The sequence below is a fragment of the Barbus barbus genome (genome assembly GCF_936440315.1).
Source record: "Barbus barbus genome assembly, chromosome: 22".
NCBI lineage: Eukaryota > Metazoa > Chordata > Actinopteri > Cypriniformes > Cyprinidae > Barbus > Barbus barbus.
The window spans coordinates 25,170,635-25,185,051 of record NC_136750.1 but is presented as its reverse complement, the minus strand read 5'-3'; positions in this window follow the sequence as shown (position 1 = coordinate 25,185,051).

The window sequence follows — 14,417 nt, the reverse complement described above, 5'->3', positions numbered from 1 at the left end:
TTCAATGTGAAATCCTGCTGCCCTCTTCTGGAGGGTTATCTTCAACAGGATAAGGACTTTAAACTCTGCATGATTTATTTTTCAGTAGTGCTTCCTAATGCGTAATTCACAATCAGAATTATACCTCACTGTGTGACTTGTTAATGAACTAAATGATCCAAGGCCTAAGTACCACAGAGACTCTTTTTTTTTTTTTTTTACTTGGACAAGTAGACAATTACCCAGAAAAAAAACCCAAAAAACTACTACCTAGCAATGCCCTAGTAAGCATTTAGAATACTTAAACAACCATATAGCAATGCCCTGGCAATTGCATCATAGTTGTGAGTTCTGCATGCATTATTCACTTTAAGAAAATGTAAAAATCGAGTTTATGTTTGACTTTCAAAGTCTCCCCCTGCTGGAAAAATAACCGCTAAATCCAGCCTAGCAGGTTGGCTGGTTTTAGCTGGTCATCCAGTCTTGTCATAACTGGTCAGCAGGCTGGTTTTAGAGGGGTTTTAACTTTTGACCACTTGTTTAGCTGGTCAGTCTGGGTAGGAGACCAGCTGGAACAACCAGCTAAAACCAGCTTGGCCAGGCTGGGAGACCAGCTACCTCCAGCTTAAAACCAGCTAAGACCAGCCAACCAGTTTAGGCTGGTTTTAATCGTATTTTTGTTTTGTTTTGTTTTATTTTGTTTGTTTGTTTATTTTCCCCCAGCAGGGTCATAGACACAAAAACGTACTTTTCTAAAAAAAAATAAAAAATAAAATAAAATAAAAATAAAATAAATAATTTTCCAACCAATAGAGGGCAGTGTTGTTTGACACCCTGTGGTTCTTCTTAATGGGAAAACGTTATGGCATTTGGACTTATCATTATCATTTGGAGTTTAAGAATCCAAAGACACTTTTTAATTTTATTTTACTTTAGCCTATTTTATACTAAAGCAGAGTAGTGCGTTTCTACAAAGATAAATGCCTCCGTTCTGGTCTGAAGTCAAAATGTGATTGTTTCAGTAAAACACATCAACTGAATCCATTCATATTCCTTTTACTATAGTATACACACATAAGCGTGTGCAAACAAACACATTAGTGTTATGATGCATTGGGATACATTTTGTTTATTGGTTCATTTTCTAACTTCAGACTAGCTTGCAGTCAAAGAAAAATACAGAACCACAAGTACAGGGAAGGGGTTATTTTAGGGGTTTATTTTGAGGTGCTGAATGTACCATTTCCTGAGAGTTAATGCCAACAGCACTCGGGGGTCGAATAAAAACACTTTTAAAAGCGCTGACCTGTTTCCTCAGCCTGTTTGCTCATAAAGTGAAGGTGTTAAGCACCGTTTTTATGGAGAGGGACGGGCCGGTTTAGGTGGAAAGTGGCTTTCGGGAAGACACTCTCCACAGGGATGCGGCAATATATTAGAGAGGTGTGCAGTCACCTTGTGTTCAGCACATCCAGGCCCGTTTTCCCGAGTTAACCTGGGGCTTTACAGGCCTTCGGGGCCGGACACTTAAGGGAAAGCGGCAAAAGCTAATTAGCAGAACAGCGGCACGGCGGGACAAACCGGTGTGGTGTCCGTCAGAGGATGTAGTGTCAGTCTGCGACCGCTGGGTGGCGTTGATGCCACACCAATGATGAGACGGTTCCAGTTTATACACTAATGTAATAAAGGTATCTGAATGATTAGTTTTGAACAGCTTGGTTCTCCTCTCTCTCTCTCTCTCTTTGTGAAAACCTAGCAATTTATGTATCCAGCCAGCCAGCAATGAAAAGCAGTGATGTACTTTGATCTCTCTGTCCTCCGTTCAGTGCGAAGGTTGACTCTGTGTTTGTTATGCTGAGGCTCTGTAGTGTGAGTCGTGTTGGCCTTGGCTGGGTTATAATCAGCGGTCTGAGCTCAGGGACAGCAGCCAGTACCCTACAGGGGTGGCATTGCTAAAATTGAAGGTGGACAGATGAGTTAAATACAAGCTATAGGACAAGAGCTCTTCAACAAGGACGAGCTCAGCTCATATAACAGATCCGATCCATGTAGTGGCATCTGGCACTAGAGCTTCGCTCTCAGGATATAGCCTACAGCAGACATAAGTCAAATATTTTTAACACTATTTTTGTCAAATATGATTACAATTTGAAATAAGTGTTTTCTATTTGAATATGATGGCAAAGCTGAATTGTCAGCAGCCATTACTCCTGTCTACAATGTCACATGATCCTTCATAAATCATTCTAATATAGCAATTTCATATATATATTTTTTAAAATATAATGAAACAGAAAACAGATTTACCTCCATTATGTGGCATATTTTGAATGAAACAAGATAATTTGAGAAAATGAATGTATGGTGGGATTTGGTTTAATCCACTGGATGACTGGATGACAGGTGGTTTAATGAAAAGGTTTGAAAAATAATAAAGGTTTGAAAAAGTAAGTTAAATTATTCATTATTCAACAGTTATTTTATTCATTGTTTGGGTGAATGATTGTTGATTATTACTTCAACACCTTTAATAAAATAAATATGGTCCATTTTGATGTAACATTGAGTGTGAATGCATTCTAATTACTCATTTTAGGCAAAACCAATGACATCATAGTCATCGTCATCATACCCATTAACATCGCTCACATAATACCATTATGTATCATAATTGTCATTGTAATTAAAGTTATAATCATCATTATCACCGTTGTCACTGACACCATATTGTGCTCTTCCGCCGTATATAATGTTGTTGCAGTCCTAATGGAAAGTATCAATCTCGTTGTCCATATTTTCTTTTGTGCTTTAATAATCTCCTGACATTCGCTGTAGACAGTGTCATATATTAGCTGATTAGTCCAAGACAATGTGTCATTGTTGTCTCAAGAAGATCGTAAATTGCGGCCCACTGCATGCTGCAGCGTGTGGCCCTGTGATCGTACGGCAAATCAACAAAAGTCATTAGTCCAGCATGGAAGACTCCAAGCAAACTCTGAAATCTACTGGCATCTTTGATTCCATGAAGAACCTTTAACATCCATGGAAACTTTCCACTGCACAAAAGAATCAGAATCAGAAATAGCTTTATTGCCAGGTATGTTTGCACATACAAGGAATTTTTTGTTTTAGTGATAGCGCCACAGTGCGATAGAATGACAGCGACAGGACAGGACAGGACACAGATAATAATAATAATTTAAAAAATCTAATAAAATAAAAATAATAATAATGTACAAATATACTAAATGGACAATATGCAAAATAGCACAAACACAATATACAAAATAGACAATTCAGTATGTACAGGTATGTTAGGTGCAAATTTGAAATGTCATAAGTATGTGTGTTAAATAAAAAATAAAAAGTATGATAGTGTTGTGTGTTTCATGTTTATTTTATTATCTTGTGTCCTGTCCTGTTGCTGTCTTTCTGTTGCACTGTGGAGCTTCTGTCACTACAACAAATTCCTTGTATGTGTAAACATACTTGGCCAATAAAGCTCATTCTGATTCTGATTCTGATTGTTAAGAGTTCAAGTGTTCATGAGTTGGATTGCCTGAGGGAAGAAACTGTTTCTGTGCCAGATGGTAACAGTTCAAAAAGGGAGTGTGCTGGATGTGAGGGGTCCAGAGTGATTTTACCAGCCCTTTTGCTCACTCTGGATAAGTACAGTTCTTGGAGAGCAGGGAGGGTTGTACCAATGATTTGCTCAGCAGTCCGGACTAGCCTCCATAATCTTCTGAGGTCAGATTTTGTAGCTCAGCTGAACCAGACAGTTATAGAAGTGCAGAGGACGGATTCAGTGATGGCAGAGTATAACTGTTTCGCCAGCTGAGGAAGTTCAACCTCTGCTGGGCCTTTTTAAGGATAGAGTCAATGTGAATGTCCCACTTCAGGTCCTGAGAGATGGTGCTGCCCAGGAATCTGATTGACTCCACTTTTGTTACAGTGCTGTTCATGATGGAGAGTGGAGGAAGTGCAGGGGGGTTTCTCCTGAAGTCCACGATCATCTCCACAGTTTTGAGCGTGTTGAGCTCCAGGTTGTTAAGACTGCACCAGACAACCAGCTCCTTAACCTCCTGTCTGTAAGCAGACTCGTCACCGTCCTGGATGAGGCCGATCAGTGTGGTGTCATCTGCAAACTTCAGGAGCTTGACAGAGGGGTCTTTAGATGTGCAGTCATTGGTGTACAGAGAGAAGAGCAGTGGGGAGAGAACACAGCCCTGAGGATCTCCAGTGCTGATCGTACGGGTGCTGGATGTGTATTTTCCCAGCCTCAATAGCTTCTGCCTGTCTGTCAGGAAACTGTTGATCCACTGACAGAGAGAGGTGAGGATGGAGAGCTGAGTTAGTTTGGGCAGGAGGAGGTTTGGAATGATAGTGTTAAAGGCCGAGCTGAAGTCCACAAACAGGATCCTCACATAAGTCCCTGGTCTGTTCAGGTGTTGTAGTATGTAATGCAGTCCCATGTTGACTGCATCATCCACAGACCTGTTTGTAGCCTCTGTTTGTTGCCTCTGTAGGCAAACTGCAGGGGGTCCAGTGATGTCCTTCAAAAACCAAAAACAGTTTTTCAAATGACTTCATGACCACAGATGTTAGAGCCACAGGTCTGTAGTCGTTAAGTCCTGTTATCTTGGGTCTCTTTGGGACGGGGATGATGGTGGAGCGTTTGAAGCATGAAGGGACTTCACACAGCTCCAGTTATCTGTTGAAGATCTGTGTGAAGATGGGGGCCAGCTGGTCAGCACAGGATTTCAGACAGGCTGGTGTCACACCATCTGGGCCTGGTGCCTTCCTTCTCTTGTTCTTTTTGAAGACCTGGCGCACGTCATCTTCTCTTATCTGCAGTTCAGGTGTGGGGGAGAGGGGGGTTGCTGGAGGTGTGAATGGTTGTGTGGAGAGGTGTTCTGGGCGGGTGTGGGGTGTTTTCAAAGCTGCAGTAGAACTCATTCAGATCGTACTGGGGGATGGTGTCTTGTAATTGGTGATGTCTTTCAGACCTTTCCACACTGAAGCCGTGTCACTGGAAGAGAATTGGATCCTTAGCTTATTGGAATAATTCCTCTTTGCCACTCTGATCTCCTTTTCCACTGTGTATTTGGTCTGTTTATAGAAGACTCTGTCCCCATTCCTGTAAGCATCTTCTTTGGCCTGACGGAGCTGTCTTTTTTGTCATTGTTGTAAGTTAGATGAGTCTTGGTAGGAATGCACATATCCTCACAGAAATTGATATAATATGTTACAGTCTCTGGGAGCTCGTCCAGATCGTTTGCAGCAGCTTCAAAAACACTCCAGTCAGTATGGTCTAGACAGGCTTGTAAAGCCCGCTCTGTCTCTTTAGTCCATCTCTTTACAGTCCTTAATACGGGTTTAGCTGACTTCAGTGTCTGCCTGTAGGTCGGAATAAGATGAACCAAACAGTGATCAGAGAGTCCTAAAGCTGCCCGTGGGACAGAGTGATATGCATCCTTTATTGTTGTGTAACAATAGGAGAGATTTGCTTTATTAAAGTCCCCTAGAATGATTAAAACAGAGTCTGGGTGTTGTTGTTCTGTGTCTGTGATCTGATCAGAGAGTTTCTGTAAAGCTGAGCTTACGTGCGCTTGCAGAGGAATGTAGACACTCACAAGAATGAACGAGGAGAACTCCCGCGGCGAGTAGAAACGTTTACAGTTGATGAAAAGCGTTTCTAGATCTGAACAGCACATCTTCTTTAACACTGTTACATCTGTACACCACCTTTCATTCATGTAGAAGCATGTCCCGCTGCCACGCGATTTGTGCGAGTTGATTCCACGTCACAATCTGCTCTGATCAGCTGGAAGTTAGCCAGATGTAGTATTCAGCCAGGTTTCCGTGAAACACAGAGCAGTAGAGTTTGAAAAGTCCTTGTTTAACTGGGAAAGCAGAAGGAGTCTGTCCGTTTTGTTGGGTAGAGAGCAGAGATTAGCCAGATGAATGCTAGGCAACAGCATTCGAAATCCACTCTGTCTGAGCTTCATGAGTGCGCCGGCTCGCTTACCCTGTCTGCGCATCCTGAAGCGTGTAAATAGCGCCACAGCTCCGTCGACTACTATGTTCTGCAAAACATCCGAATAATCGAAAAACGGTTGGAGATTTTGTGGCGTGTTCTGCTGAATGTTCAGCAGTTCTTCCCTTGTGAACCTGATCGTGTTGGACAAACAAAAAACAGGAAAAACTAACAAAAACACTAAAACAACTGGAGAGCCAAGCACAATGGCTGCCATGCGCGGCACCATCTTGAGAATTAATTAATTAGATTAATTAATTAATCAGAAAAGGTATAATGTATAATGAAAAACAAAATAGTTTCATTAGGTTATTAAAATGTTCTTCTAAGAAAATAATGGTTCTTTTAAGAGCTGTTCACTGGCTCGTCTATGGCTGCAAAACCCCCTTTTGGAATTGTGTCGGATTGTGCAAAAATTGTAGAAGTTTATGTTCTTTCCTTACTTCTCTGTACAAAGGTGCACTCTTTACAACATAACACATTGATGTTTTGAAGAAGTATTAGACTTTAGTCCGTGTATATGCCAGCTCAGGTGCAGGTGGTATCGGAGGGAGGAGCTTTCTCAGTCTAGAGAGAATTTGATTGGACTAACATCAGTGCAGTGCAGGATGAGCCATCAATATTTTTGACCAGTTTACCCTGAGATTTGCTAAAAGTGAATTTTGTCAGCATTTATGAGTGCACAATCACAGGGCTTTTCAAATCTTTTGATTACCAAGGACTCCCAAATAATCTCCTTTCGAAGGACCCTTTTCCTAAGAAATTAAGACTAATTTATTCTGTGTGTGAAAAATAGCAAGGTCGATATTATATTATATTGGAAGCCCAGTTCCACCATGGAATAAAAAAGAAATAAAGACTTTTTTTTTTCTTGCAATGCTGACTTTTCCCTCATATATAAACTCAGAATTGCAAAATGTATACTCAGAATTCAGAATTATTTTTTAACCTGTGGTGGAAAAAAAATTCCATATATTTCCAAAATTAAATAATTGGTTTTATGTTTTAATTTTACAAAATCTAAAACAAATTATTGAAATATTATGAATCTTTATTTCTTTATTTAGTAGACATCTTTTTTCTATACATTATTAATTTTAGTTAATAATCAGTTCAAATGCATGTTTTAACATTTATTTTTTACTGTTATTTATTTACTGAACTGTTTATTTGTTATTGCAATTGTTTAATTGTTAATAATTGCATTAATCATAATTTTCTACACTTTCTACATAGGTTCAGATCCCCTAGTGTCTCTTTGCATTGTAATCTTACTATGGCTACAACCCATACCTGCCTCCATACCTGTTTGGTTAGTTATGTTATGTCTGCTTTCAAGCCAAGCTGAAATTATATAATTTGCCTCTTTAGTGTATATTATTATGTGCACACTTTTCAGAATGTTATTGCACCCTGGCTGAATGATCGACTCGCAAGTCGACTACACAATTGCACAAAATATTGAACGATTGTACTTTCATCCCTCACAGTCTCATGTTCGTTCCCGTCAAATTGAATATGCCGTCTGCTCTGTCTACAGTCTCCTTGAAATAAATATAACATGCTTTGCTCCTCAGTTCCTTGTGCGATGCTTTCCCACGTCCTCTAAGACATTAGCGCTCTTTCTTCCAATTTCCCATCTTCCCGCACTGGGAGTCGACATGCAGGCTCTGCCCTCCAGCTGAAGTCGGTGAGAATTCTCTCCTCGGTATCTGTTCGCTTCTGCCTGTCCGATGCTCTGAGGTGTAAAAAAATAACAGATATGTGCCGTCTAAGGTTGAAAACATCCACGTTGATATTGAGCGGAGGAAAATCAATATATGCCAAGCACGACTATCTCAACCCCACGACCCCGGGCTGGCTTTTGAAGGTGTTGTGGGTGCCAGGCGGAGGATGAATGTCAGTCAGCAATCGGTCGTCATGGAGACTCAAGGGCCAGGTGGCAGGTGTCCTGAGGTCATCACGCAGCCAATCAGGGCTTAATGATGTGTGAATGAGACTGACCGAGTCATCGCTCTATTATCACAGAGAAAGGTCTGGATCCGTTGCATCAACATGTGGAAAATAGCAGTGAACTGTGGAAATGAATGTTATAACCAAATGTGGACATCTGTAGTCCGGCTTTATGAATACACTGTGGCACCACTATAGCAGGGAATTCATCTGTCAGACATGTTGAAATGCCAGCTGTTATGAATTTCCTGTGGCCTGAATCATAATTTATGACCTGTCAGTCTGTGCAGCTGAGTAGAATGTATTGCTGCGAAGACATACAACGCAAAATGGCAGCCTAGGTAGAAATGGTTTTAAAATGAGCGCAAGATTGTATGAATGAACGTTTATCTTTAATGTTTAGCACAATTTGGAATCATGGGTGAATAAAATCTGGAATACTTCTAAGTATCAGAAGTAAGTACTACAGTAAGTGGCATATTACCACAACCTTGAATTGATCATAATAAAAGATATCACAATAAAATACATATGTACCCTAATCTGGCATACTATATAGGTCATATCAGCCTATATGTACACGGATTTTTGCTAAGAAACATTGTGTTTATATATATATATATATATATATACAGTATGTATTTATATCTATATATATAGTATATATCTATATCTGTATCTATCTATCTATCTATCTATCTGTCTATCTATCTATATATATATATATATATATATATATATACACACACACACACAAAGTATATACAGTATATATATGTACACATGTACATGGATTTTCGCTAAGAAGCATTGCGTCTAGAAATATATATATACAGTATATTTTGCCTTCAGCAAGTCGTCTTCACCACATCTACATGCCTAAATGCATTGAGTTGCTGCCATGTGATTGACTGATTAGCAATTTGTGTTACCAAGCAATTGAACAGGTGTACCTAATAAAGTGGACGGTGAGTGTGTGTGTGTGTGTATGTATATATATATATTCCATTATGCTTAAAATGTTCCATGCAAAAACGTGTTGAAATGTTGTCTACATCTTTTAACCTTCGTTGTAGCTACATTTGAAGATTAATGTAATGTAGCTCTATTTAGTGTTAATTAATTCTGTTATTTCGAAGAACTGCTGATTTATTAACAGTTCTGTAAAAAGCAAAAGAGTCAAAGAACAAAGAAAGAGTCAAATACCTCCCATAATTCATCTGGTTAATCATGTGACCTTAAACCTTAAACTTTCTTTTTGGCACTGTGTACTTTGAAACTTTCTTATTCACTGTAAACATCAATGCAGGCTATCTTTAGTCTAATCAAAGAACTCAATCGCCCTAAAATATGTAACATTTTGCCAGTGTTCTGAAGGAGAGCATGACATATTAGAATGCCTTCTTGTGCTCTTATTTAGAAGCTTTTAAATGAGATTCAGAATGTAGAGGACAATAATGGCGATACCAGCAAAGACAGGTAAATGAATATAATGTTAAATGTATAGGAAAAATGGTAGGCAGCTTGCGATCTAATCTTTTTATGTTGTCTTTAAACATCTGTACAGCTATCAGACGGACACAAATGAAGGACTTCTCGATAAGAAACAGTAAATGACACTGTAAATAAAATGAACTGTCCTTGTGCTTCAGCTGTCAGCAATAGAATGTAGCTTCTGACAATACAGAAGGTGAAAATGACAGATGAGCAATTATGAATGCAAAACACTGAAAGATTACATAGCAGTCTTTAAATAATACTTTAAATAATACTTAAATAATATTAAAAGTCCTTTTAATGTTCTTTAGAAATGAACATAGAAACCAAATATATGTATAGTATATATGTGCAGTGGCATTTCAATTAGGTATGAAGAAAAGAAACACTCTCTTAAATCCATTTAAACTTCCCTGCCCTTCATCCTTTTCTCTGATCTCTCAGACCAGTGGCTGGTCAAGGCTTTTTCAGAGCTGTACTGTATGTATGTATGTGTGTGTATGTGTATGTCTGCCAGCAGTCTGTTGAAGCATAACCAGCTAAACTAGTTGAGTTAATTACCTGTATGCAGTGGTGTGAAGTAATGAATTACAAATACTCACGTTACAGTAATTAAGTAGTTTTTATCAGTAATTGTACTTTTTTGAGTAGTTTAAAAATTGTGGACTTTTACTTTTACCTGAGTACATTTTAAGTGATTTTTTTCTATTTTCCTCCGTTTGTGATCATTACATGCTTATTTTAATTTTATTTTTATCCATTAATATGATTGGATAGGGAGATAGTGTCTCGTGACTTTCGTCAAATCAAATTGTGCACAGAAAACTTTAACAGCCAACTGCTGTCTATCGTGGCTGCTGGAAGTGCATTCCTCAAGCATCAATGCAGTCACATCTTCCTCTAATATGTTAAGGTAAATTTTGGATTTCTGCTTACTAAATTATTTGTATATATGCTTGCCTATCTACACGGCCTGATATTTGGTGTGAGGTTGCGGGTATTGCGCGCAGTGTTAACTCCCGCAAGTGCCATGTTCAGTAAATTCCCACTCACTTAAGAGCCGCGCGATTTGCGCTGCTTCGTCTCTCTCGCGCGCGTTCAGCTGCAGTCACCTGGATAAGTTTTTGCTTGTTGAACTTGTTGACTTTTGATGAGTTTGAGCGTGTGATGCGCGCTGTGAAAAAGTGTGTTGGAAACACTGTAAAACGATTTGCAATATTGTAAAATTGAGGACCAGTATGCACCTTATTGATGACCTGTGGCTTTAATACTGCATCTGTGTCAGCGCGTGATGTAAAACTTCAGCTCATTAATAAACTTTTTTAATGTCTTTTTTTATCCATTTTATTCAATCCGCCTTCATTTAGCATGTCACTCGCATTCAGTTGTGGACGCTGCTGATTCACCGAGACCGCAGCGGCTCAGCAAGAGACGTGCGTTTGTGTTTTCTTTTGAAAAAGTTTCCCCAGAAATACTACATTTAATGCAATTTTCCTTACAAATTGTTTTATCGACATAACAATTCGAGTAATGTATATGTACATGTAATGTACATGATGCCATCCTTCTAGAACAATGTGCATTTGTTAAAATTGTAACATAAATGATCAAGTTTAGTTTTTCTTGTTTCTTTATTGCAAAACGCTAAAACTGGCACCCTTTTGGAGAGAAATGGGCTCTCATTTTAACCCATCATGGTGTGTGATGCTGAACTATGAGTTTCTAATGTTGTTTGTATTTGCACTATTCTAAACATTAATATTTTATGTGCAACAACAGCATGCTCTCAGTGGCTTTACACATGATTTTAAATCAATTTTTCAAACTTTATGATTTAAATGGGGATAATTGTACTGAGAATAACTTTCATCTTTTCTTCAACTGAATACTGTTTCCGTGCTGTTTTGATGTGTTTTAAAGAGTTGGCAGTCAAAATCAATCAAAACGGCTGGATTATAGATATTCTTCATTCTTTATGACAAACAAGATAATGTGAATTCCAGAATGTACAACGTTTTTTAAAGGTAACCCTGGACCATAAAACCATAAGTGTTAATTTTTCAAAGATCTATACAAAGCTGAGTAAATAAGCTTTCCATTGGTGTATGGTTTGTTAGGATAGGACAATATTTGGCCGAGATACAACTATTTGAAAATCTGGAATCTGAGGGAGCAAAAAAAAAAATAGAAATATTGAGAAAATCACCTTTAAAGTTGTCCAAATAAAGTTCTTAGCAATGCATATTACTAATCAAAAATTACGTTTTGATATATTTACAGTAGGAAATTTACAAAATATCTTCATGGAACATGATCTTTACTTAATGGCCTAATGATTTTTGGCATAAAAGAAGAATCAAAAATTTTGACCCATACTATGTATTTTTGGCTATTGCTAATATACCTCAGCGACTTAAGACTGCTTTTGTGGTCCAGGGTCACAAATGTATAAATTGCAGTGTAGAGCGGTTATTATGAGGGGGTAGAATCCACAGCTCAGTACTCGGTACTCAATACTCATGAGTACTTTTAAATAGGCTACTCTTTTACTCTTACTCAAGTAGTTTTTTTGGACAAGTACTTTTACTCTACTCAAACTACATTTTTTGGAAGGTAATGGTACTTTTACTTGAGTATATATTTTCAGTACTCTTTCCACCACTGCCCGTATGCATATGATTTCCATACACCTCATTAGATGCATTAGGGAAAAGGTATGATGTCACACAACAATTGAAGGATTCATGAAATTAAACTTCACCCTATCTGTTTTACAAAATGTATGTTGTAGATCTTTTGTGCAGGCCTATATGTTTAATAATAAATAAAAAAAAAAGACTAAATGATGAACACGCTCTCTCCTGAAGCAAATGAAATCCGATTCATCCTAGTGGTTCGATTCTTCTCCAGTGGTCCTCTAGCCTATGACATATGATGTGCCTTCTCAGTCTAGTAAATAAGTTCTTAAATGGTCATTTGGCATACATAGTGCTGAAAAGTCTAATTCATTTTAGTAAATCAAATTTGTGAGCGGAGCTCTGTTTTGTGTACAGCGTTACCGGGGAAACCTTGATATCTCCTGCTCCAGCAGTGCCTCCTGCTGGCAGAGAATTAATTTGCATATATGTGCGGCCACAAATAGTGTAAGTCTGTGGGACTATTGTATAAATAAATTCAACTGTATAAGAGTTTCAGTGCAATTCATGTTATAATGTTAGAATTAAAGAACAATAAACATAATACATATTACCGTTGCACTTATCTGTACATAGTCAATGCAGTTATTTTTAAGCTGTTGTTGACATCCCATCTAAAACGTGATTTAGCCAAAAAATAACAACAACTATAACATTACCACTTTAATATGTCTTGCAATATCCGTGCATGCAAAGGTTCTGCATGATCCTCTTGTTCAATATTCTCGAGGTCTGAATTGATATGGCAATATTGAGGAACTTGCTGGCTTGGCAAGGGGCGGGGCGATACTGAAACGCCGTCTAAGCTGTTTACCAATCACAACGCACTGGGACAGCTAACCAATCACAACACATTTCGTTTTTTGGAAGGAGGGCCTTCCTCAAACCCGGAATTAATCAAGTTGTTTGTGTCAGGCTGGGGAGAAAGGTATTGTAATAATGTAAATCATGTGAAAAATAATGCGATTTTCGAACCACCAATCATGAGAGCAAGTTCTAGTACACCCCCAAAACAAAATCAAGACTTTGTAAAAGAGCATAATAGGACCCCTTTAAATAAATTATGTTATTTATGATTACTTTGCGCATAAAATGAATTCTCGTAGCTTCGCAAAATGCTTCGCAAAATTTTAAATTGAGCCACTGATGTCACATGGACTGTTTTATCAATGTATTTACTACGTTTCTGGACCTGGGAACATTACAGTTGCGTTGCTGTCTATGGAGGGTCAGAGAGCTCTCAGATTCCATCAAAAAATATCTTGATTTGTGTTCCGAAGATGAAAGAAGGTCTTACGGGTTAGGAACGGCATGAGGGTGAGTAATTAATGACAGAATTTTTATTTTGGGGCCAATTAACCCTTTAAATCATTATAGTGAACAGAGTTGTTTTAAATGGCCCCTCGCTCATATTTAGCACTGAAAAGTCCTTATTTGATTCCAGTGAACCGGGTTCTTGAAATGGTTTGTATGAGTGAACAGATTCAAAACAACAGTGTGCTAATCCAAGTCTCTTTATGGCATTTTTTTATTTATGTATTCTATCGGAATATTTAGCCGAATGCAACTTTTTTAAAGGTTAAGACCTATTTACCGTGCATTCTAGTTTTCACAGTTCTATTTAGCATGATTGTATGTGTTAATTAATTCAAAACCCTCATTCTCTTTGCAGAAAAATACAGCTCTGATTAAATTATAAAATCTGGTGTTTATTTATTAATATATAGGCCTACATTTTATTGAAAGCAAGCTGCAATGTATTGTTTTCTATGAAATAATAAATTACATCATATATAAATTATATTTAATTTATATACTGCCCTCTTAAGAAGCTTCATGGTAGCTTTTTGGTTAATGTTTATAATTTTTCAAAGAGTAATTCTGACTATTTTAAATTAGCTTGTAGCTTTGCATTCAACAATATCAAACTGGTATGCAGTTACAAAACAAAACCTAATTTATGTCAGCTGGAATTGTTGCCTAATCGTGAGGAGCTGACAGAAAAATGTGTCTTGGCTCATTAGGATTCTAAGCTCAAAGAGAATATTTTGGTATTACGGAAAGGGCCCCATCTCATTAAGCATTTTTATATGACGTTATTAGCCCGCATCAATTCTCTTAGCACTGATTTGTCCCCTTGCTGCCCCAGTGTGAGCTCTAATCACCCACAGTCTCTAAACCCAGAGCTCCAATGCCAGCACCTGGCTGTCCGAATGCCAACCCTGCTCTCCTGCTCTGAAGGGAGCACTTACTCAGCT